The 25405-nt window shown below is 50.3% G+C and overlaps 7 non-coding genes across 7 annotated transcripts; 1 reads left to right on the top strand and 6 right to left on the bottom strand.

Moving 5' to 3' along the window:
* Positions 1-7474: 7474 nt before the first annotated feature.
* On the bottom strand, positions 7475-7547 carry TRNAV-AAC. Its single transcript has one exon. It is a non-coding gene; the product is annotated as a tRNA-Val (tRNA).
* Positions 7548-8774: 1227 nt separating this feature from the next.
* Positions 8775-8847, bottom strand: TRNAR-UCU. Its single transcript has one exon. It is a non-coding gene; the product is annotated as a tRNA-Arg (tRNA).
* Positions 8848-17216: 8369 nt separating this feature from the next.
* Positions 17217-17289, bottom strand: TRNAK-UUU. Its single transcript has one exon. It is a non-coding gene; the product is annotated as a tRNA-Lys (tRNA).
* A 3467-nt stretch (positions 17290-20756) lies between these two features.
* TRNAQ-CUG lies at positions 20757-20828 on the bottom strand. The gene has a single exon. It is a non-coding gene; the product is annotated as a tRNA-Gln (tRNA).
* A 2300-nt stretch (positions 20829-23128) lies between these two features.
* TRNAR-CCG lies at positions 23129-23201 on the bottom strand. The gene has a single exon. It is a non-coding gene; the product is annotated as a tRNA-Arg (tRNA).
* Positions 23202-24561: 1360 nt separating this feature from the next.
* Positions 24562-24634, bottom strand: TRNAK-CUU. Its single transcript has one exon. It is a non-coding gene; the product is annotated as a tRNA-Lys (tRNA).
* Positions 24635-25113: 479 nt separating this feature from the next.
* TRNAR-UCG lies at positions 25114-25186 on the top strand. Its single transcript has one exon. It is a non-coding gene; the product is annotated as a tRNA-Arg (tRNA).
* The last annotated feature ends 219 nt before the right edge of the window (positions 25187-25405 follow it).

Below are 25405 nucleotides of genomic sequence, written 5' to 3' on the forward strand. Positions count from 1 at the left end.
TCGCTGAGTGAGCGCTGGTACAGAGAGAGGGTCTCCCTCCACTGGCTCTGCTGGTCCGCGTCGTCTCGGGAGCACCCCATAAGTTCAGCGAACATCTCGTCCCGTGTCTTTTTATTTCGCCGCCTAATCTTTGCCAGCCTCTGTGAGGGGGATGCTGTGGCGGGTCTGGAGACAGTCCAAGCTGTGTGATGGGAAAAAGGGAGTGAATTCCTTGCCGAGATAAATTTTTGCGAAGAATGAACACAGTCTAATCTGTCTCTGTGAATTCTGGGTTGAGATCCCAGTGCCTGATGGGGCAAAAACCATTTTCGCGGGTGGTTCTGGGTAAATGTCGTCAGTCATCCCTTCCTCCGGGAAAGCTACAGCAGACAATCATTTCAAGCCCGTTTTCCCTGGATTGCCCTGGCAGTCGCCACAGCGTGGAAACCATGGAGCCTGTTTTGCCTTTTGTGCCTGTCACCGTATGTGTACTAGATGCCGCTGACAGAGGCGGTTCAGCAGCGCTACACAGCAGCATGCTTTTGCTTTTGCATGACAGCAGAGATGGTTACCAGCCATATTGTACCATCTACCACACCATAAATTGGTAATAAGATGGGCATGGTTAGCAGTCCTTTTGCACTGCACCATTTGCTGCTGTCATAAGTGCCCCTGGCTGCTCTTAGCCAGGGTCGCAAAAGCCAAAATTGGGACTGACTCCCTGAGTCAATCCCTCCTTTTTGGTATCTAAAAATAGAATCAGTCCTGCCTAGCATATGGGCAAGTGTACTAGAGAACCACTGTATCAGAGAACCAGAGAGCACAGCTGCTCTGTGTCAGATCCTGCATAGATTATGAGCCGAATGCTATTCACAGGGGGTGCTCCTGCAACAACCCCACCTGTTCATTCCATTTTTCCCCAGCCTTCCTGGGCTACCATAGCATTGTCCCCCCACTTGTGTGATGAAGTAATAAAGAATGTAGGAATAAGACACAGTGACTTGTTAGTGAGAAATGAGTGGAAGGCAGCCTCCAGCTGCTATGATAGTCCAGATAGGACATTAAGGAGTGTGGAGAAGAGGAGCCCAGCATCCTGCTGCTAGTCCAGGGGCAATTGAATCTTTTCTTTACACATGAAGGCTTGGGGGCTGATGAAGCTCAGCCCCCTGTTGCTATGATGACGATGGTTATCAGCCATACTGCACCATCTACCACGAAAAATTAGGACCAGGTGCCCTTGATTGACCTTACCGATGCTAGTCGGCATGGTTACCAGTCCTTTTGCACTGCCCCATGTGCCAATAGGCTGATGATGAGGACGGATACCAGTCATTTTGTACCATCAGCCATCCATAGCGTGGGGGGAGCAAGGATGTTGGTGTTGAGTGCTGCACCATCGCGTCTATCTGCAGCATTCAGTAAAGATAGGGTGACATGTAAAAGAGTCAAGAGAGGATTGTTTTCCCTTTCACTTCTGGGGGTGGTTGGGGGGCTGTGTAAATTGCCGAGCTATGCCCTGACCCACCGCGGACACTGTTTTTGACCCTAGAAGCATTTGGAGCTCAGCCAAGAATGCAAATGCTTTTCGGAGACTGCAGGAACTGTGGGACACCTTGCATCCTCAGTCCCCCCTCCCTCCATGAGCGTCCATTTGATTCTTTGGCTTTCCGTTACGCTCGTCACGCAGCAGCGTGCTGAGTCTCTGCTATGCCGTCTGGCCGGAGATTTTTTAAAAATACTTTGGACCAGGCGTAACATTACAGTAATTCCCCTAATTACATGCAGGAGTCTCCGAGTGAGATCACCCAGAGGACGGTCACTGAAGGAGATAGAGAGCGCATGCTGCTTGAAAGCCAGCACAAACCAGGGCCCTACGCAGCCGTGCTCGGGGAGGCAATGCTCCCTGAGTACCTCATGAAAGCCTGGCACGGAAAAGTGTGCTACCACGGAGCACCCAATAAGGCAGCTCTCCCCAGGAACCTCCTGCGGAGGCTTTTCGATTACCTCCAGGAGAGGTTCGTGGAGATCTCCCAGGAGGATTTCTGTTCTATCCCCATATATAGAGAGACCTCCTTTTCACATACTTCAGATTCCTGTTATAGTAAGAATAAAAGTTTACATGGTTAAAGCACTTACCGACTGCTCCTTCCCCTGATTCAGGATCCGGGTTAATGGCCGGGGAGGGTTGGTAGGGGATCTCCGTGACGGTGATGAAGAGATCCTGGCTGTCGGGGAAACCAGCGTTGTAAGCGCTGTCGCCTGCCTCGTCCTCCACAAACCCTTCGTCATCTTCCCCGTCCGCGAACATCGCCGAGGAACTGGCCGTTGACACTGTCCCATCGTCAGAGTCCATGGTCGCTGATGGGGCAGTGGTGGCAGGCTCCGTAGCGTCCGTTTGCCGCTTTGATTTTTTGGTAGCCTTGTCTGGGGTCCTTGATTTTCACGCGGCGCTGCATGGCATCCCGGCTGTATCCTCTGTCTCTCATGGCTTTGGAGACCTTCTCGTAGGTCTTTGCATTCCGTTTTTTGGAGTGCAGCTCCGAAAGCACAGACTCCTCGCCCCACACACTGATCAGATCCAAGAGTTCCCGGTCAGTCTATGCTGGGTCCCTCTTTCTATTCAGAGATTACATGAACTCCTCTGCTGGAGAGTTCTGCATCGCTGCCGGTGCTGCTGAGCTCGCCCCGATGTCCAACCACGAAATGAGATTCTAACTGTCCAGACAGGAAAAGGAATTCAAATTTTCCCGGGACTTTTCCTGTGTGGCTGGTCAGAGCATCCAAGCTCGGACTGCTGTCCAGAGCGTCAACAGAGTGGTGCAGTGTGGGATAGCTCCCGGAGCTAGTAAGTTCGATTTGCATCCACACCTAGCCTAATTCGAGATACCCATGTCGAATTTAGCGCTACTCCCCTCGTCGGGGTGGAGTACCGAATTCAAACTAAAGAGCCCTCTAGGTCGAATTAAACGGCTTCCTAGTGTGGACGGTTGAGCGGTTAATTTGAATTAACGCTGCTAAATTCGATTTAAAGTCCTAGTGTAGACCAGGCCTTAGATAGGAAAGGTAACTATTAAAAAGTGTAGGTTGCATTTTCTGATTTTGTTTAGTTGGTAACAGTTGGTTTCCAGCACTCACATTTGTTTGTTTAAATCTCTATCGGTTGTTAAATAAATTTCTGCTTGTTTGATAACTATACTCAAGTGCGGTGTGAGATACAGTAGCAGTGGTCCACAGTAAAACTAGTAACCTGGAATATACCATTGCTTTGGGAAGAGAGAATCTGGGATTTCTCTGAGTATCTGGTGATCCGGGCTGGACCCCGGGGTGGGACACATTGAAGGAAGTCAGGGGTTAGGGTGGCTGCTGTAGCTCAGAGGAGGGGCCTTGAGTGCCTGATGGGCTGGGTGAGTTTGGTCACTAACATCCAGCTGCCAAATACTAAACTCCCTCTTCCTAGTGGAAGGTGGCATCAAGGAAACTCACAGCCCTCAGCTCCCTGAGAAGGGTCACAATATGTCTCTATGTTGATTCACCTGTCAAATTCACACAGGGAAAGCTCCCTATAGCATAAAACTCTGCCGTATGAAATCATGGAACATGTGCTCTTCACTCTGTGAAAGCATGTAAAGAATCCAAGCGCTGGAGGACAGGGTTTGGGTCCAGAGTGACCTAGACAAATTGGAGGATTGGGCCAAAAGAAATCTGAGGAGGTTCAACAAGGAGAAGTGCAGAGTCCTGCACTTAGGAAGGAAGAATCCCCTGCACTGTTACAGCCTGGGGACCGACTGGCTAAGCAGCAGTTCTTCAGAAAAGGACCTGGGGATTACAGTGGATGAGAAGCTGGATATGAGTCAACAGCACCCTTGTTGCCAAGAAGGCTAACAGCAGATTGGGCTGCGTTAGTAGAAGCATTGCCAGCAGCTTGAGGGAAGTGTGTTCATTTCAAACCTGCAGCTTATTCATTTCATGTGGTGACCCCTCCTACTTCTTGTATTATGAGAAGGAGTAAATAATACTCCCTTCCTTGGTCCTTTAGAAGATATTATGTGACCTCCTCCCCCTTGTTGTATCCATGTTGGTCCCAGGACATGAGAGACAACACCGCAAACAACAAGGTTCAAAGTCAATGCACATGGGAGAAGCATCTTGTGTTTCATTCCTTATGTCCTAGTCCCATCGTGTGGCCATTTCCTTTTCTTCCTTTCTGTCAAAAGCTTTGGTGTTTTGCACAGAAACATTATTTCCCCAGGAGAGACCCAGGAGTGAGGGCTGCATTCCTGTGCCAAGCAGTCTCTAGAAGGGGGCAGACAAAGGCCTTTAGGACAAGGCATCCGTCACTGTCAAAAAATCATCTCCCTCCTGTGGTTCCGCGGGCAGCAGGAGCAGCCGCAGCTCGGTGGCCCCTGGCAGCAGCACTCCTGGGGTGGCCGGAGCAGCAGCAGGCCCCCTGGGGCTCCCCCCTCTGGGGCAGCAGCTGGAGTGGCAGCAGGGTGGCAGGGCTTCTCCCCTGGTAGCTGGTGCTCATTATCCATCAAATAAATCAAAATATTTCCACCTGCAAGTGGATTTAGCCCAGGACCCTCAGAGTCACCAGCTCTTACACCCCCCACTGAGCTCTCTGGTCAGGTGTCCTAGCGCCGGAAGCCTCCTGTTTAGATCCTAAAATAGCATTTTTGTACCGGGGGGCTGAAATTTTGGACTGGACATTGTAGCTCCACCGTTATTTTATTGAATTGCTTCAAAACAGCAAGTCAAGAAAGTCTCCTAAGTGCCAGGCTCTCTGCCATGGAAACAGCTGCCCCTGCTCCCCAGGAGTCTGTGCGTTCCACCCAACAAAGTACAAACCTCTGAACTGAAGGGGGGTCAGACAGTGACGGTAACACAAATCTTCTGACTATTAACCCAAGTCCCTTCCTTTCTTTAACCCAGGACGTGCCACTCAACTGTTAGCCATGGTGTTATCTTCATCTTAAAATACCTCTCAGGACATTGAACAGAGGAAGTGAAACCGCCTCCCCAAATGGCTCCCTGTTGAGGCGTTGTACCGTACCTGCCCCTGGAGACTGCTTGGTTTTATATCCTTAGAGCTTTTTCTCTTCAAACCCCTCATTCTAATCTCTGGGCCAACCTCCACATTTCAGAGTTTAGAATTTACTCTCATCACCCTGGTATGGCACTTTCCATGTGAATTAGACAAAGTGAGTGGGGGAAGCTCCATGGCTAATGAAAACAGATGCTTTGGGTGAGGCCTGAACTCATAACCCCAGCAGTGCGCCTCCCTCACTAGCCAGGTGTGCCCCTGTAGGTGCTTCATAGACAAGCTTGGGAAGTGTAGGGTAGTTACCTGTGTCTGTGATTAACCACTTTGGTGACCTAATAGAGAGGCTGATGGTCCAAACCCAGGTGAAGATAGAGGTAGGTTTTTTTTTAGTGATGAGACTCCAGTACATTTTAACAGGCAGTAAAACGCCTCAATTCTGGTCTAGCCTCATTGGGCAAGCATAAGTGGTGTTTTTGCCAGATGCATTGGTGGTACAGTGGTGAGCGTAGCTGCTTTTCAAGCAGTTGACCTGGCTTCAATTCCCAGCGAATGCAGGAATGTGATGTTTTCTCTGCTGGGAATTGGTTTAATTTCAGTCACATTGTATCAGTTTAGCAATGAAATGAGAGAATCAATGTGCTGCAGGTCATTAAACACCCAGTGGAGGAAGAAAGGGGCGGGACTATACAATGAGCAGGTGGAGTCATCCTGGTATTACAATGTTTGGTTTATTTTTTATTTTTTTCCCTTTACTTCCCTCTCCCTTTTAGACTCAGAGCCCTTAAGGTCAGAAGGGACCAATGTGATCATCTAGTCCGACCTGCTGCACCTTGCAGGCCAAAAGACCCCACCCACCCACTCCTGTAATAGACCCGGGCGGGGAGGCAGCTCTGTGCACTGCCCCTACCCCAGGCAGCACATGGGGCCCTCTGCTCCCCTCCCCCCATGGGTGTGCAGAGATGTGCCAGCAGCACTAAGGTGGCTCCCTGCCCACTCTGCCTCCGTCCCTCCGTGCCACTCCCAGAAATGTCCGGCATGTCCCAGCATCCCCTGGGGCGGGGGGAGTGTCTCCATGCACTGCCCCTGCCCCGAGTACCAACTCCGCAGCACCCATTGGCCAGGAACTTCAGCCAATGGGAGCTCTGGGGGCAGCACCTGCAGGCAGCGGCACACGGAGACCCCCTGGCCCCGCCCACCTAGGAGCTGCTGCCAGAGGGTTGTGTGTACTGGTCACTTTGGGAGCTGCACTGCCCGGGGTAAGCGCCACCCCTCCTCTACCCCAAGCCCCTCCCCCAGGGCAGAGCCCGCACTGCGCACCCAAACTTCCTCCCAGAGCTTTGCTTGTCTTCCTTTCACCCAGAACCATCCTTCTTCTCCTGGGCTGCAAGTAGCCACCCCTGGGAAGCCAAGACGCAGGCACAGGATTCTACCTCCCAGCAGCCAACCGCACCTCCCCAGGCTTTGCAGAACGACTGGTGGTGCTCTACTAACCCCACTTAGCCGCACTGAGGCACTTAGCTTCTGCCCTGCCTTCCTCAGCTCGACGTTCCTCTTTTGCCCCATTCCCGCCTCACTTCCTCCTTTGGCAAGTCACGCAGAAGAGCCGGCCGCCATAGGCCAATCTCCAAGGGCAGAGGAGACCAAGCCACAAGGCTTCAAAAGGTGCCTGGCCCAGATCCTCTAGCTTTCCCCTGCTAATGCTAAGGCTTTTTCTCAGCTCATTTCACTACCCTCTGTCATGCAGGGGTTGGGGTTATCGCAGGTGTTACCTGAAATTGGGCCAGCTAGTCAGCATAGGAAGCACTAATGACCCACCAGAGTTTGGCAGAAAGCAGCACGTTTATTATATTGATAGCTAAGCTCAAACGAAGGGGGGCAGGGTGACACACTCACGCTCCCAGGACAGGCACAGCACTGGAGATGTCAGGATTCTGCAAGGTAAGTGTCCCACAGCGCAGCTATGGACGGTGCGACGAAGGTAAGTCTCCCTGAGGCACAATGAAATACAACGCAGAGAACCACTGGCCAGGCGGTCCGGGCAAAGGGCATTCACTGGAGGTACAAGCTTGTGAGTGCTCTCCTGAGCACATGGCCCCTTCCCCTTTTAAGGGCCTGCACCTCATGGCCTGCGACTAGAGATGACTTGGCTGCATCTGGTTGGTCACACTCCACCTTGGGCAGTGTCCATGCTCTGGATGTGTGATCGCTGCCTAATTAGCGTCCCAGACACCTTGTCTACCTTAGAGCTCTTCTGCTCTTCAACCAGCCCATTCATCCCAGGAGCATTCCAGGGGGGCGGGGGAAGGGAAAAGCCACTTCACAGGCATTCAGAGAGGGACAGGAGACAAAAGTGGGAGCAGGGGAAGTATAACAGACCTTTTGAGCATACAAATCACTGCTGCTCCTACAACCGCAGGGAATAGGCCAGTAGAAGCTGGGAAAATTAAGCCAGCATATTTCTGCCTGGTTTTGAACCAGGGACCTTTTGCGTGTTAGGCAAATGTGATAACCACTACACTACAGAAACTCTATCCCAGTACATTGCTCCTCCCTTCATAAGACCATAAGAATGGCCATATTGGGTCAGACCAAAGGTCCATCCAACCCCGCATCCTATCTGCCAACAGTGGCCAATGCCAGGTGCCCCAGAGGGACTGAACCTAACAGGTAATGAGCAAGTGATTTCTCTCCTGACATCCATCTCCACCCTCTAACAAACAGAGGTTAGGGATCCCATTCCTTACCCATCCTGGCTAATAGCCATTCATGGACTTAACCTCCATTCATTTATCTGCAAAAAGAACAAGGAGTACTTGTGGCATCTTAGAAACTAACAAATTTGTTTGAGCATAAGCTTTCCTGGGCTAAAACCAACTTCATTGGATGCATGCAGCGGAAAATACAGCAGGAAGATATAGATTATCTATCTATCTATATACATACATACACACACAGAAGATGAAAAATTGGGTGTTGCCATACACACTATAATGAGAGTGATCAGTTAAGGTGAGCTATTATCAGCAGGAGAAAGAACCCTTTTGTAGTGGCTTTCATGGCCTTTGAGAAAGCAAGACAGAGCCTTGGAAGACCCAGCAGGGTTTGTGGCACAGGAATTGTACTCAGATTCCACTGAGACTTCAACTCAGATTGCAGGATTTAAAGTCCTGAGTGCTGGCCCTTACACCATGGGACCAGCAGAGCACCTGTTGATTACTGTAGACTTCCAGCAGGGAGGACTCTGTGGGCAGGTGCGGCTCTAGGCATTTTGCCGCCCCAAGCACAGCAGGCAGGTTGCCTTTGGTGGCTTGCCTGCGGGAGGTCGCCGAAGTCACAGGCCCAGCGGCCCCTTGACAGGCATGCCGCCGAAGGCAGCCTGCCTGCCGCCCTCGCTGCAACCGGCAGAGCACCCCCCGCGGCTTGCTGTCCCAAGCAAGCGCTTGGTGTGCCGGGGCCTGGAGCCGCCCCTGTCTGTGGGGACAATTTTTTCTGGCAGGGAGGACTCAGTGGGAAGATGCCTCTCTGGCCAGCCCTGCATTTGCTCAAAAAGTGAGCGCACGGCACTTTGCTGCAGCCCCAGAGGCCTTTCTTCCTCCAGACTGTGAGGCCAGTGGACAGGTGAGGCAATAGCACCTTCAGTCCCAGGCAGTAAAGGGCCCTTCTTAGGAAAGGCCATGTCCTGAAAAGGAAAAACTAAAGTCAAGGAGAGTCCTTCTAAAACTCTCTGGGGATGTCACAGGGGAAAATGTTTCTTTGCCTCACCAGGGACTTGAACTCTGGACCCTCAGGTTAGAAGTCTGATGCTCTGCCAACTGAGCTAGTCAGGCTCACATTGTAAAAGAGGAAATTTCGTGCAGAAGAGAAACTAATCATGAAAATGAGGGCAGGAAACTATACAGAAAATCTGCTACTCTCGCTCTCTTAGCAGTCCTAGCCCCAGCCTGCTCCTCCATCTGGTGCCCTGAGGCCGTATTCTTTTTTTCATTAAACATCAAATCCAGGAGAAAACACAGTTATACAAAGCAAAACAAAATCACAAAAAGAAATGTCATTGGAAATACAAAAATAAAAAGGGAAAATGCAATTCCCATCACTTTATCATGTCTGGGCCATTCCTGTATCGAGAGCACCCGCGAAGGTCCCTGTGTGCTTACGAGAAACCTGGAGGAACTCATACCATAGCCTGAACATGAAACTCAACTGCTCCCAGGTGCCGCAGTAAAACCCTTTCCCTGCTGTGACGTTGCACTCCATAGGATTTTATGAATATATGCTAATGAGTGTGAATATAAAGTGACTGGACTATGCTTCATGCAAAAGGTCTCTTGTAAGGTATCATTACAAAGCTTATAATCTACGGTGTGTGTTCATCCTATTTGTATGTGTCATAGGTTTCCCCCCCCACTTGGAACTGTTGGGCTCCAATGTGGGGACCCGCATCTATTCCCCCAGCCTAAGATCCTAGGGTAGGTCTCCTTGTCACTGCCACCACCTCGGTCAATTTACGTGGGCCGGGACACCCCTGTTTTCCCTGGGGAAACACAGATCAACTCACAGAGGGAGAAGCCTCTCCTTCCCCCCGCCCTTCTCTGCCCGGAGATAAGCCTGTCTCACCACCAAGAGAGTGTCTCTTAGCTCCCCCCCGCCCCGTATCCACAGTAGAAGGGACTTAATCAAATCTTTATAGAAGAATTTATTAAAAGAAAAACAAGAAAATACAGAATCTCTATGAGCCCAAGCTGGACACTCATAGGGTACAACCTTGCTAAGTTCTGGAGAGAATCCTCTCTCCTTCTCAGTACAACAGTACAGGCAGAATTAAGAATAATCAATAACAAACACACAGAATTGCAAACATAGGATTATTAGATGAGGACACAAAGTACCTTTCTAATACTCACTATCTTGACTAGAAGAAATTAGTTCAGAAAGGTGGAAACTGGTAGAAGACTTGATTAAAGCATCTGGACTCTTGTAATTCCAAACGGCTAAGAACAACACACACACAAACAGAGGGAAAAAGTTCCCTCCTAGGAATTTCAAATTCTCTTCCCTGATTGGTCCTCAGGTCAGGTGCCCACCAGGTACTATGTTTTAACCCTTTACTAACTATTCATGACAGTATGAACCGATCATTCTTGGATCTGAAACTAGAAATATGAACTATAACTCTGAGGTCCTGTTGTAATGATGCAAAGTGTGGGCCATTTACAGTGGTTTGCACTCTTGATGGCTCCCATTAACCAGGACAATTGACTGGCGATGGCTCTGTCCTGCACCATCCCTGAGTTAGGCCAGGAAGAATGAAGGCTTGGGGGGGGGTCTCACGGGACATGTGACCATGTCACCTGGTACAGGAATCCATCTTAAACCTGGGGCTTTTCCCCAGGAGAGAGACACAAAATTCCTGCCTTGTACCAAAGCTGTATAAGGGGGTGGAACTGAACAAACATGGCTGCAGTCATGAGACATCCCCAGCTACCACCTGAGCTGGAACAAGGACTATACCAGGAGAAAAGATTGGGCCCAGACTAGAAATAAGTCTAGTCTTTGCCTCTCAGTCTGTGCAGATGGGACCTTTCCCTCCAGTGCTGGAGGATTCTCCCTTCTCATCTACCCTTGTCCCAAGCAGCACAGCAGGTGGGAATCTTAAATGTACAGAGGAGACTTAGGAGCAGAACCCCCCCTCTCTGACCTTCCATGCAATTGGCACTTATCCATCACTGAACAGGATTGAAATTCCTGCAGGGAGACTGCTGGGCCACATCCCCTCTGGGCAGGAGCAAAGCAGCAGGGTGAAAAGAAATTGGAGATGCTGCAGATTGAACCCAGGGCCTCATACATGCAAAGCATGTGCTCTACCACTGAGCTATATCCCCAGATGGGCCATATGTCCTATAGGTTACACTCAGAGCCCTCCTGTTTCCAGAGCACCTAGTGGCCTAAAAGCAGCATGAGGGACACATTCCCTGCTCTGAGGCCAAACCTGCTGTCCTGGAGGTTGCCGGTTCTTAGGGGTCACTTTGCAGCAGAGCCAGATTCGATGTGTGGGGCAGAGAGAGTGGGTGCCCTGGACTCAGGGTGCAGAGATACACTCAGCCCTCTCCCCTGCATTGGGTGGGGGGTGCTGCCACCCCCTGCTGGAAGGTAATGTGTCGGGGGGGGCACTGTGAGTCGCTCAACACCTGCCCCTGGTGGCAGAAGTGCTGTGGGGAGCTCCAGGTGTTTCTAGGATCTGCTCTTTCTACCTGCCTGTGAAGTCCAGCTTTCCCCAGCACATTCACTGCGGTGCAATGGGGTCACTGTTTACATGGCTGAGCAGCAAAGAATCACTCCCAGTTTCCCTTCTATCTGCGGCAGGATTAGCCTGTGTCAGTGGTTAATGAGGTGGCTCTTCTTGTAAATTGTTATTCATTCCCCACCTTGACAATTCACAAAGTCCCTTTCCCATGCAGATTCCCAGCACCTCAGTGATCCTGGTAGCAGGAGTTGGGGCCTGAGACTTTCAGGGTCCTTTTTACCCTCCACCTGCAGTGAACTCAGCTTTTCCCCCATCCCAGACAATCCATGAAATAACAACAGGGGCATAAAGAAAGAGGGGAGGGAACATCTCACGGCCAGGGCTGGATGTGCCCAGGGCCCCCTGCTTGTCCATTGTTTCCATGGAATTTGGCCCCCTGCTTTGCACAAGGGACAGAGAAAGATCTTGCTATTCCTGTGTCTGTGCAAGGAAAATTGTGCTTCCCTAGGAAAGAGAGGCGGGAAATGGCCCCATGGTGGGACAATATCCTCAGGATTAAGACCTAAGGATTTAGGCTGAGAACTGATAGAACTGCACTTATCTGGGATTTAACAAATTATCTTCCATGGAGCAGGGCCAGATCCAGTGTTTTTGCCCCCCCCAGTGGAAAAAAAAATAAAAAAGCTGCAGCTCTACCTCTGCTGCAGTTGGCCTCAAGTCCTTCCCTCTGAGAGGGATGAATTGCTGCTGAAGCCTCCCCTTTTCATTGACCGCCCCACTGTGCTGGGGCCTGGAGCTGGCCCTGCCATGGAGACACTGGGAAGATGGGAGAATCAGGAAAAAAAAGTGGATTTATTTACATTGCAAGTGAAGAAAAGCTGAAGCAGTTTTGGTTTAAAGTCACTTTTCCCTGACTGGGAATTGAACCCAGGCCATAGCAGTGAAAATGCCAAATCCTAACCACTAGACCGGTGATGATGGTGTTTTTCTTCTCACTTATGTTACACTTTCTTAGGCTACTTTCTAGCCAATCTCTGAAGCTGCTCCATTGTCCATTCCCTGAGGGGCTAAGAGCAGAGAACCCGTGTGCTCAGGGTCACAATCTCAGCCCAACCCAAGCCACTGAAAAAAACTCAAATGATGCTTCAGCTTCCTCCAGCAGGATCACAGAGCAACACAAAGAAAACCCAGCAGGAACAATCCTCCTCTGCCTTCATTTACCCCATTGCAACCCTCTCAGCAGCCGACTCTTGCGGGAAGGACACTGAGCTGATAGGAGCCCTGACATAGAGACCAAGGGAGGGGTGTTGCTCCCCCTGGGTGTGAGCTGATCATATTCTGACTCTGTGTAACGGGGCTTTGAGCTTTGCCATCTTGTGAGTTCTGTGTCCTCAACAAGCAACCACAGTGCTGACCCCTCCAGATCCTTCTGCTGGGAGCATGGGGATTACACAACAGCTGCCAGCCCTTTTTTCCTTTCCTTGTCCTCCTCGGCTTCCCCAGACCTTCCCCACAAATGGTTCTATCAGGCGCTGGAGGGATCTAAGGACCTGCAGGTTTCCCGAACCCACCTCTTAAGGAAAACAGTGATTCCCTTCTCTGACGCTCCTGGGCCTGGGCTTCTTTTGAGTTTTTCCCCAGGGGGCCTGATTCCTTGTGAAAATGTGTGTGTGGCACCAGCTTGTTTGCCCCGTCTCTGGGAGCTGAGAAACTTTTTCAGACTCTCCCCCACTAGATGAGTCCAACAGCACCTCCCCTTGGTGGGAGAATCCTAAATTCCACCCTTTCACCCCGGTTACTCTGACCAGCTGATGGCGACAGCATGCTATATCAACCCCAGCTCTCTGGTCTAAAAAGCAGCATTTAACCAGCCTTGTGACACCGGTTTGCTCACTGGAGACATAACGAACCAGGAAAGAAAGCAAATGTCAGACAGGGAACCTCAGCTCACAAATAAACACCCTCAGGCTCCTTCTACACTGCGACTATTCAAATCTCCACCATATCATTGCAATAGCAGGGGTCAGGATTTCTCTGGGACACTGAAATGTTTCAGGGGATTGGTGCGTGAGCTCAGCCTTGCATTCCATCCCTGATGTTTCATGGACTAACAACAGCAGCAGCAGAAAGAAAGAGCTGAGCCAATATCTCACTGTCAGAGGTGAAGGTGGCCATGTCCCCTCTGTCTGACCATCGCCATTGCAGGAGAGAAGGTTTCAATACAATTGAATGCACTGGCTCAGACAAGAGACACAGGGAGGTTTTGCTGTTCATGGATCTGTGCAAAGGAAATTGTGTCTCTGTGTGAAATTTAGGCGGGAAATGAAACGTCCGCATGGTGGCCCAATGCCCTAAGGAATGTGGGTGATGGACTCTGGCTGAGAAATGATTTAACAGGAATTTGTATCAATGTATTGCCCTGATTAAAATCTATGGCTGTAAGGTGCCACTGTTGTTAGTACTTGAACCTGCATGGAGACACCCGAGTGGGTGTCAAGTCCATTACCTTAACGAGGCGTAGTTGAATATTTTGTCAAGATCCAAATTTCTTGGTCAAGGTCTAGTCAATGTCTAGATGCCAGAGAAAATAATACACTGATGATAATAAGAAGAATATAGAAAGATTTTGCAGTCACTATAGGCATAACTATGATGATTGTTTCGTGTTTCACTCTTTATATCTGGCACCACCACTGCCTTTCCCTTTAGTCTTGTAGTTTACCAAGGGTAAAACTAAACATCTCTTCAGGTACAAGGGAGTGTTTGTGTTCATTCCTGTTAGCTACACAGGGGTTCGATGTAGCTGCTTTCAATCCTCCGGCTCTGCCCTGATAAGTAACATTTCAGGGTGTCACTGAACTGAAGGAGGGAGATCATTTTTTGGCAGCTTACGCTGCCTCTTAAAGGTGTTTGTCTGGCTGGCAGCCCTGGTTCCCAGGACTCTCCTGAGGGAAGAAAGTTTCTGTGCAAAATACCAAAACTTTTAACAGAGAGGAGGGAAAGGCGATGGCCACATGATAGGGCCAGTATGTACCACAACATGGTTCTTTTATGTGAGATGACTCTGAACACTGACTGATCTCCACTCCCTTGTGTTTGAAGAGATGTTTAGTTGTGCACTTAGGAACCTATAAGGCTGAAGCAATTTTATGGATGGTGACACTAGGATTAAAGGGTTATTTAATGTTGTAGAAATTGTTAAAAACACTGAGCTTCAACTGGAACTGCCTGTTATTAAAGGCTGGTTTCCCCACGTCAGTTCCATAAGCTCTACTAGAAACACCCTGGTCCTCTCCTGCCTCGGTGGGAACTGCAGGGAATCGTCCCCTGCTGCCCTTGGCTCCAGGCTGGTTTTTCTGGGGAGGGGACGTGGAATTGATTTGTTCGCTGTTGAGAAGGGAGCCGGGCCAATTCTCAGGGAACGAGAACTCCCAGCATCTTCCCAGCCCAGCCCAGGCTGCTGCCCTGTCCCAGCCTCTGTTCCCCTGGGGGCCCTGCATGTTTGACTCTAGAGCAGGCCGGGAGCAGCAGCTGAGGCAGAGGACAGCCTGGGCCGGCCAGATAAGAAGGAGTTTAGCAAGCAAAAAAGGTAAAATGGCAGTGGAGTATTACCTAGGACTCGACGGCATTTCTCCATTGGTCTCTCTGCTTGGGGGCAGGGACAATAACACGTCCTGCTGCATTCGATATTTCAAAGGGAGGTTTAGGATTTTCATTCTCACACACGGTGCACAAAGCAGGACTCAACCTTTGCTGTAAACTGAACAAGCTGCTCACAGATTCTGGCAGCCACAATGAGCATTTGGGTGAGAGCTCAGACCTGCCCCTGTCCCAGAGAGGGGAGAGGGGTCATCTGTGTGGGGACTGGACCACTGACCGACCAGCTCCTAACTCCCAAACATTCAGTAACTGTTATCAGTGCCTGTGAGTGTTATTTAAACCATAAGAAAAACCACACTGGTCTAGACCAAAGGCCCATCTAGCTCTGAATCTTGTCTTCTGACAGTAGCCAAGAGCAGGTGCCCCAACAGCCACTCAACAAGGCACCACTGGGAGTTGAACCCAGGATTTCCTGTTTATGAAATAGAGCCTTTCAGGCAGCTAAACCATGGTGCCTGTGAGTAACTATAGCACACTGTCTGCCCACACCTGACTCCCTGCCATTGCCACCAGGGCCTGACAAGCTTTGCTTGTGTTTGGATTCTGCAAAGCAGAGGAGCAGGTGAGGTTTTCCTTGCAAGCTGTGTGTGTGAGTGAATCTTTGGCCAGGTCTGCACTACAACGTTGTTTCAGCAGAATTATATTGCTCAGGTGTGTGAAAAACACACAACGCTCTCTCGGTTGGTAGCTTGTGGCTGGTGCACACACTGCAATGACATGTCTGGCGACAAAACTGCCCTGTTTTGCTGACAAAATAAAACGACTTCGATGAGAGGTCTAGAGCTTTTTGCAGCAAACTTCAAGTGACAGAGTAGACGCTGCTGTTCATTATATCACCATAACTGGCCTCCTCCAGTATCCCACAATGCCTGCCATGAACTCGCCTGCCCTGCATTCCTGCTACAGAGCCATGGGCCCCTCCCCTTTCATCGCTCCGGGAAGTTCTGACAGCTGAGCCTGCTGCTCTGCTCCGGCAGCCAGGAGCAAATCACTGCCGTGGATGCTGCTCTCTCCCGCCCTGTGAACACAGAGCAGGCGGCGGGAGCTTCCTTACAGTGTAGGGGGGCCACTGGCATCCGAACTGTGACATGCCCATGACACCCCTTCCCTCGAGGAGGCTCTTACCTTCTAAACAGGGACTTCTGTTTTCTAGTAAAATCACTAAAAGGGAAGAAGAAAACTCGAAAGAGGTTCCTCCTGGCGCTCATGTCCGTGAACCCGAATACTCTCTCAGTCCTCAAAGAGAGACCTGGAGAAGGAGACTTGCTGAAGCAAAGCCACAGGGGTCTCTGAGGTTTCCCTGGCCCCTCGCGCCTGTCCTGTCTGGCTGATGTCAGCATCTCTCTGTGAGGTCACCACCTCCCCACCACCTTTGACCAATAGTCTGAGGTCCTGTAAAAGGCCTTTGTGATGTCACTGCCACATCCCTCCCTTGCTGTGCTAATGTCCTGCCCCTGCCCAGGCACTTTGGAGGTTTGAGCTACTCCCTGTGGATCACCCCACTCAAGGAGCGTTCGTTCTAGGCAGCAAGCCGGCTAGCCAGGAAAACATCAGACGCTGCTCCCAATGCTACACTCAGCTTTTCAGAAATTAGTCGACTTGATGGCCAGAAGAGACCATTAGAACATCTAATCTGACTCCCTGCATATCACAGGCCTCCTTTATGACACAAGAGCTACTTTTGGGGCAAACACATTCCAGAAAGGCATCTAGTCTTCATTAAATGACATCAGGAGATGGAGAATCCACCACTTTCCCTAGAAGATATTTTTCTCCAGCCCTCAGAACATTTGGTGGCTCTTTGCTATTGAACGAGCTCAACCTGATTAGCTTATCAAAAGAAGATTGAAAGGTGATTTCACTGAAGTGTTGAAGGGCCTTAATGGAGAGAAAATATTGGGTATGAAAGGGCTCTTTAATCAAGCAGAGAAAGGCATAACAAGACCCAATGGCTGGAAGGTGAAAATAGACAAATTCATATTACAACTAAGGCACAAATATTCAACAGCGAGGATGATTCACGACAGGAACAAGCTCCCAAGGAAAGTGGTGGATTCTAATTCTAATTCCTTATGAATATTCTGTGTGTTTGTGTCTGCAGGGGAGGAACATGCTATATGCCTAGAGGACTTTATTCCTCCAGCCTGCAAGGACAGAGGGGATGTCAAGGAGTTGCTCCTTCAATCCCCGCCACAGAAAGGCCCTTCTTAGGAAAGGCAAAATCCTGGAGAGAAAGAGTAACACTGAACAAGACTTCAGAAAGACAGATTTTTATTATCACAGTGAGAAGTTTTTCACCTGACCAGGGACTTGAACCCTGGACCTTCAGATTAAAAGTCTGATACTCTGCCAGCTGAGCTAGCCAGGCTCACATATGAAAAGCCCAACTTGGTGTGGAGGTGAAGCTAGTCAAGAAAAAGCGAGACAGCCACAATAGGGGAAACCTGCTGCTCTCTCTCTCTTCCCAGCCCTGGCCTGGCTGGGAATTAGTGCTGGTTAAAAAGACGGGAAAATATCGGCATCTACCAGCCATTCATAGCTGTACAAGACTCAGGCACAATACAGAGGTGCCCATCTGCAAGTGCCAAATGGTTGGATTGGCTAATGCAGCCTGTAGACGTCCAGGGCACTCTGGGATATAGAGCCAAGTGTCCATCACCATCATTATTTCAAAGGGATAATGATAATGGTAGCAAGGTTCACAACTGACTCAGCAGTTGCATACAAAGGTGTATGTTTGGCAGTTACGTTGGCTCAGGTTGGCCACCCCGGTCTAGATGTAGAAGTTACAACATTTAAACTTGAAAGAGGGGCCAATTTCCCCATCATTTCCCACCTTTACATCCAAACACGATGAAGGTAGCAGATAGAGCCAGAGCAGGTTGTCTATGGGACCAAGTATATGCAGAGTATCCGCGACAGAGGTTTGTTCAACCTGTTCTTAAAAGCCTCCGAGGACAGAGACACCACAGACGCCCTTGGGAGCCTATTCCAGAGCTTAACTACACTCAGAGTCTGACATTGGTGACGTAGGAGGCTGAGAAAAACAACACTGGTTGTCAGAAAAAAACAGCCCTCCCTGGTGCGTTAAGCAGTAGGTTCTTGTGTTTTAAACAGCCACGGCCTGGGTTCAATTCCCTGTAAAAACCAGAAGTCTTTCAATGAAAATCTCCGTTCATTTTGCATTTGAAATTGAAAGGAAAAGAGGGCTTCTTGTCCTTATCAACAAGACAAAGAATGGCTTTTTTCTCAGTAAATATTTTTAAAAGGCGCTGACTCGACCTGAAGATCTCATTTCATTTGTATTTACAATGGAATGATTCTCTCTAGGATAGACAGAAATTCTTCAGCTAGACTCAGATTCCACGGGAATACGAGAAGCGATTGTGTCTAACACCTGCCTTTTTTTGGACAACAGTGATGTCCAAGTTTTCCATGGACATTTCCCTTTCAGCACCTCAGGCCCCATCCAACAATACAAGAAACTGAAACGCACAGAAAGTTTCTCACCATAGGATTCACTGACCAGGCCGGGGGAAAAGTTTTGCCATTTGAAGATGTTTGAATTCCCTCCAACTTCTCTCATACAAATGCTAAATAGTTGGTGGTGTAATGTTACAGGAGAGGTTGAAATTAGGCTATTTCGTCAGATAGAAGACAGTGATTGTGTCAGGAGTGGGATGTGAATGGAGCCTAGAGCAACAAATGACAGTGTTAGAGGGCTTATTCCGTCACCCTCTCACTTCCCTGGTCCTTCTCGCATGAACAGAGAGCAACAATACCCGAAGTCCAAAGGCGCAAACAATTTGATGTTTATTGGGGTGAACGTCCAGCAAGCATGATTCCAGTTTCCTTCCTTAGTGTCCCCTTCTCAGCTCTGACACCACAGAGCCTTGTCTGTGTCCCTGTTTCTGTTCCCATCCCAGTTCCCATTTCCCCCTGTAGCAAAACGTGATCCCAATTCCCCCATCCCCAGTCCCTGTTCCCATTCCCCGCCCCCCGGCCTTCCTGATTGACTGCAGACTATATAGTAAAACCTGAGTTCTGCTTAGCTATTCCTTAACCAATCATTTTACTGAAATGTAACTAACCAATCCTAATATACTGTAACATGGTTATTTAACCAATTATATTCCACCACCTTCATTGGTTTACACCCAACAAAATTAATTATACAGCAGACAGAAACAATCACTGCACCAGACAGAGACCATGCAAATAAACATACAAAACAATACAGAAGGGAGGATTTCACAACTACATCTATACAGACATAAGGGTTTTCCAGCTGTGTCTATTGATAAGTGAGTTCTTGCCAGACAGGATGCTACCAAACTAAGTTTCCCTTTCTCTGGAGGTGATGGAATATCAGGACAGGATTGTATTCCTCACAGCCCAATAGCACCTTATTTCAGTGTGACTAGTTGGGAATGTGTGAATGTGACCATACACTTCTCAGCTTATGGCTGCCTTTGCTGCTTAGCTGAAGAACCAGGCCTCAGACTGTCACAGTAAGAGAAGGCCATTACACAGACAGACAGTGATTTTTTATTCTTACTTTTATACCTTTATAACTAGCTAAGTGATAAAAATACACCTAAATTCTTAAAGTACAGGCCTTTGCAGACAGGCCTGAATCTCTGTATCCTAACAGTCCTCGAGGTCAGGCAGCCTCTGGGTAAGGGGGTGGGGACTCAGATCCTTCCACTGGCCAATTCCACCAGGGTCATGTATAAACCAGGGAAGTTCCCCACAATAGCCAGACCAGATGCCCCCTTTACACTTGTGTTCTGTACTCATTGCTTCTCTGTCTCTCTTCCCCCCATCTCTGCTGCTCCCTCTCTGAGCTTTCTCAGCACCTGGCCCCACAGCACTTCCTGGCAGCCAGAGACTGCACTTTCTACACCTGCTCCTGTGGATGTGGCCTCTCTCCTGATTGCTAAGGAAAGGAACCTTTCCAGGAAATGGCCACAGCTTCTGGGAATCCCTGTGTGGCTGTGAACACAATTTGGGTCCTGGCACACAAGGCAACTTAAAAGCTGAGCACCCAGACAGGACCCTGGACCCTCAGATTAAGAGCCTGATGCTCTACTAACTGAGCTACCTGAGCTTGTTAGGAAACATCTTCACCGTTCAGCACAAGAGTGAGCAGGCAGGCAAAGCGGGGGCAAAAAAAGTCCCAGGAACCCCTCCTCTTTTTCTGCACAGCCACTGCCTGGCAGCAGAATTCCTTCTCCTCCTCAGGGAGACTAAATCTCTGTACCTAGACAGCCGGTCCATCCGCTGCACCTCAATCCCCCATGCCCGAGCCTCCCTGCCAAAGCCCTGCACCTGGCCCCATACAATTAAGTCTCACTTGTCGCTGGGAACTTAACTTCTTGTGCCCAGAGTGTCTCAGCCCCCTCAGTAGATGACCTGAGAAACAGCAGCAGCTGCCCTGCATGCCGGTCTGTGGGTGGCCTTCAGTGGGGTTCAGCACAGCAGGGAGCAGGCTGGCCCTGTGGCTGTCTGCTGGCCACACATAATCATGGTCCTCTCCTCCTCTTGCCCTAGCCTCTGTGGCTTTTAAGCCTTCCCCTGGAGCTGTCAGCACCAGCCGCCTCTGCTCTAGGTGCCCAGAGGAGGAGAAGTGCTGGGCTCCCACCTGCCCAGCCCTGCTTCCTTCAAGCACAGTGGCAAGTGCCAGACTTGTGGGCACCAGGTGAAGCCGTGAGAATCCCAACCCTCAGGTGTCAGTTCTAGAGCCCTGACCCATCCAGCAGGAGGGGAAAAAATTGCTCTTGCACAGCTGGAGAGAGGGAAGTGGAGCAGTGGGAGCTCCAGGGCTTTACCACAAGGTCCCACTGAGATTTGAACTCAGATTGCAGGATTCAGAGTCCTGAGTGCTGCCCATTACACCATGGGACCAGCTCATACTGCCTTCTCTGGCCATCAGTGACCCTCATGGGGCCGGCTCAAGTAAGGGACCGTTGGCCCCTTACTAAAGCTTAGTGGGGGTTTTGGTTGGCTAGTTCCCAGTCCCAGTAGAAGGGGAAAGGGCCAATGGGAAATCAGGACCCTGAGACTGACAGTCCCCTGGGCAATGGGGAGAGGCCAAAGCTCCAAGTTAGCCGCACTGACAGGCCAGGCAGTGTAATGAGGGAGTCACCAGGCCAGGGGGTCCCATCCTCCGTGGGAGCTGGCCCTGCCTGGGCCAGAGTGGGGCAGAGCTAAGGAGAGAGCAGGAGCCCGAGAAGAGCCGGGGAGCAGAGCTGCGCAGGTGTAGTGCCAGAAACTGCTCCCTGTAGGACTTTGCTACCTGCAGCAGTTACTGAGAGCTGAGGTTGTTCTGATTTGCTGACTTGTCCTAATTGGCTAAAACTTGACAGTGGTGGGGGATGGAAGCATAAAGGCTTCATCCTCCAAGCGACCCTGCCTGGTGTCCATCTGTATCTATTACCTCTTAAAACCGGATTGTAAAAAATAGAGTGAGGTCATTTAAACATCATTTATTTTGCAGCTTCATTTACTGTGCTAACAATGTAGCATCCTGACACTGATACTTCTGCCCACGTGCCCTGTGGGTTGGATTCATTTTAGTGGGACGTGGGACATGTGGAGGATAATTTAAACTCTTAATTTCCTTACGGTTTCCCTATAATATACTTCTATGCTGGTGCGATTTCTGACCATTGCACGTCTATTGTATTTATTACAATAGCACAAGTAAGTCACACAAGTGACATAGTCTAGGGGCTTGGTGACACTTGCAAGTTAGAGCCCATTAAAGCAGCCCCGGGTGCCCTAACTCCTGAGGTGTCCACACTCGCAAGGCACATGGAGCACCTGGGCTCTGCAGGTGGAGCGCTCCTGGTAATCCACCTCCATGAGAAGTATAAAGCTCGCTGAGCCCTGCTGAAACGCCCTGGCAGCAGTGTGGATGACGTGTTGCATCACTGCACTGTGATTGGCCTCAGGAAATGTCCCAAAATCCCCTGAAGTCAAGTGCCCACTCTGGTCATTGTTTTGAAATCGGCTGCAGGCATGCGGATATCCCCTTTCAAAGCTCCGTTTCTGACAGCCGGCTGCTTATCTGCTCTAGGACAAAGCAACCATTAGTGTGGAATGCTGCTGTTGTGAGTGTGTATGAGGGGAGGTGGGGGTCTGCTGCTGTCTGAACACACAAGACAACATGCTAACACACTCTCATTCCCCCCAAACACACTGTCACTCCCCCCACGTACACACAACACACTCCCTGTCACACTCCACCCCCGTCCCCCATTTGAAAAGCACGTTGCAGCCACTTGCACACTGGGATAGCTAACACACTGCACTGCTCTCTGTGGCATTGCCAGAGCTGCTAATGTGACCACTCCAGTGCGCTTGCAGCTGTCAGTGTGAACACTCGGCAGCGGTTTCCCTGCTGTGGTTTCACTCCCAGTGCTCTACATCTGCAAGTGTAGCCAAGCCCTAAATTTGCCAGACCAACCGAACTCAGTAACTGCCCTCCACCACCATGTGCAGTGAGTAGGGACACAGTGAAGCGCACACCACACTTGCTGGCTCAGCCTTGTGCATGCTGGGGTGGCCACCTCCCCGTTGATGAGACCTGGTCCCACTGTCTCCGTGGAGCTCCAGTCTGCCCTGCTGCCATCCCTGTCTGTGTTGTCTTCTCTAGCAGTTGACTGGAAGGTGAGCACTGGCCGCATGCCATGTAGCCATGTTGTCTCCAAGGGCGAAAGGAAGAATGGTGCCTTCATAGCCCACCCAATATTCCATAACATAGTTAAGGAAAATATTTCTCAATGACCTCTCAGTAAAAGATCAGAAGCAGCCAGTGTCCGCATCAGTCTACGAGCATTGGTATTTTCTTGAAATTTGTCAGACCAACCTAACTAACACCTAACACACATTTGAACCTCTTTTCACACTGTTGCTCATTCTCAAGGTGTGCTTTGTCTCCAGACAGATCCATTCTCTTTCAGAATGGCCTTGCTCTTTCACTGAGGTGTCGGAGTAAACACTTCCCTTCACTCTATTCTCAGACAAACACTAGTATTAAGTGTTTGCTACTGATGGGTCTAGAAAGCATTTTTCAAGTGGAAGATGCTATTTCTGGGGGATTGTTCCCAAGCTGCAGTACTTTGTGTTCCAACATCTCCCAGCTTCCTTGGTGAAAATAAGACCAAGGTTTCTTTACAATATACAAGAAGGAAGGAGGTTTTCACCCCAGATGGGACTTGAACCCACAATCTCTGGCTTCGGAAGCCAATGCCTTATCCATTAGGCCACTGGGGCTCTTAATTGTGCATGAAAGAGGGATGGAAATTCCCTCTCATAATTGCACATTCCTCACATTCACTCAGGAGCCAAATACCCCATTTAATGGCCTTACAGAAACGTCTGCATCCCCTGGCAGCGAGGCAACTGGGCAGGTCGCTGACAGAGCTGAGCACCACCTTTCTGCCAGCCATCTTTAGAGAAGAACCCCACCCTAGAGTCACCCCTCCCTCCTTCAGCACCTCCACGGCTGTGGCTCTGAGTGGCAGTAGGATGATTAGGGAGTGAATCCGGGGCTGGAAGTGGGGTAAGGTCGGCCTGTAAGGAGGAACCAGGTGGGACAGACCCAGGGGGAGGCTGTGGGCTGTGGGCTGCTGGTTGGTTGTTGGGATTCGAGCTCTAGATCAAAGCTGGGCAATGACCTGACACCCAGGGTTACAGGGCCGACATAGTGACCCCCTTACCGGCCTCGGTGACCCCCAAACCCTTGTTACTAAGGGCATTGAGGAGTCTCTGTCCCTTAATAACTTCTGGGAGCTCCCCAGCAGGCTGCGGGCGTCAGCCGCCTCCTGCCGCACAGGTTAGAATCTTGGCGCTGTGCCAGCCGCCCCCTCGCTTGCAGGCCCAGTGTAAGAAGAAGGAGGCCTGGTGCTGGCAGAAGAGGGTTTTGATTATGGGCACAGGACACTTCCACTCAGTAGCACAGCTGGGGGGGGAGCAGGGGAAACAGCTAAAATCGGGGAGGGGAGGCTGAAGCCCCACTTCCCTCCCAAAATGATTCCCATTGGGGGACACCAGGATGGAGCGGCAAGTGGTGGCCAGACTCTCACCGCCAGGGTCTAGTCTAGCTCAGGGTCCAGCTCAACCTCCTCCCCGCGCCACTGGCCTCCAGCCCCTTCCACTGCCAGATGAACCCAGGAACTCAGGCAGGAACAGGGTGAGAAAGGTAAAACTGCAGCAACAAAAGCACAAAGGGACTTGACCCCGCAAGTTCTTGATTCAAAGTCAGAAGCCTTATCTGTTAAGCCATGTGGATGCCTACTTCATGCACTTCTTTGGAAAAGGTGGACACTGTGTTTCTTGGGTCACCTATTGAGGGGGGGGCAAGATGCTGGGCACAAGAAGTTGAGTTCCCAGTGAGATGTAATTCTATGGAGCCAGGTGCAGGGCTTTGGCAGGGAGGCTCAGGCATGGGGGATTATCCCGATCTAAGCACCATTGTAGAGAATGCTTTCTCCACCTGCTCCTGTGGATGTGGCCTCTCTCCTGATTGCTAAGGAAAGGAACCTTCCCAGGAAATGGCCACAGCTTCTGGGAATCCCTGTGTGGCTGTGAACAGAACTTGGCTCCTGGCACACAAGGCAACTTAAAAGCTGAGCACCCAGACAGGGGCTAGAACCCTGGACCCTCAGATTAAGAGCCTGATGTTCTACCAATTGAGCTATCTGGGCTTGTTGGGACCATCTTCACCGTTCACCACAAGAGTGAGTAGGCAGGCAAAAGAGAAGCAAAAAAAGTCCCCAGAACCCCTCCTCTTTTTCTGCACAGCCACTGCCTGTCAGCAGGATTCCTCCTCCTCCTCCCTCCTGTGCCTCAGTGAGACTAAATCTCTGTGCCTAGACAGCCGGTCCATCCGCTGCACCCCAATCCCCCATGCCTGAGCCTCCCTGTCAAAGCCCTGCACCTGGCTCCAGAGAATTAAGTCTCACATCTCACTGGGAACTCGACTTCTTGTGCCCAGAGAGTCTCGGCCCCCCTCAGTAGCTGACCCGAGAAACACAGTGTCTGCAAAAGCAGCAAAGAGTCGTGTGGCACCTTATAGACTAACAGACGTATTGGAGCATGAGCTTTCGTGGGTGAATCCCCACTTCGTTGGAGGCGTCAGTGTCGGCCTTTTCCAAAGAAGTGCCTGGAGGGCCTTTTTCTGTGTGACTACGTGGCCTAATGGATAAGGCGTCTGACTTCGGATCAGGCGATTGAGGGTTCAAGTCCCTTCGTGGTTGTGCTTGTGCAGCTTTACTGTTGTGCTGAAAGTCCTGCTCCCTTTAGGGCCTGAACCTTCAGGGCTGGAACCTCTTCTTGGCCACTCAGGCCAATGCTCTGGCTTCAGCTAGAGCCCCAGGAAGGAGTTGGGGGGTGGGTGTCACAAAGGCTGGGGCATAAGCCCCAGGTGCTTCCAGTCTCGCCTTTGCCATTCCTGACTTGCCAAAGAAAATGGGCGG

This window comes from Mauremys mutica, unplaced genomic scaffold (assembly GCF_020497125.1).
Source record: "Mauremys mutica isolate MM-2020 ecotype Southern unplaced genomic scaffold, ASM2049712v1 Super-Scaffold_100099, whole genome shotgun sequence".
NCBI lineage: Eukaryota > Metazoa > Chordata > Testudines > Geoemydidae > Mauremys > Mauremys mutica.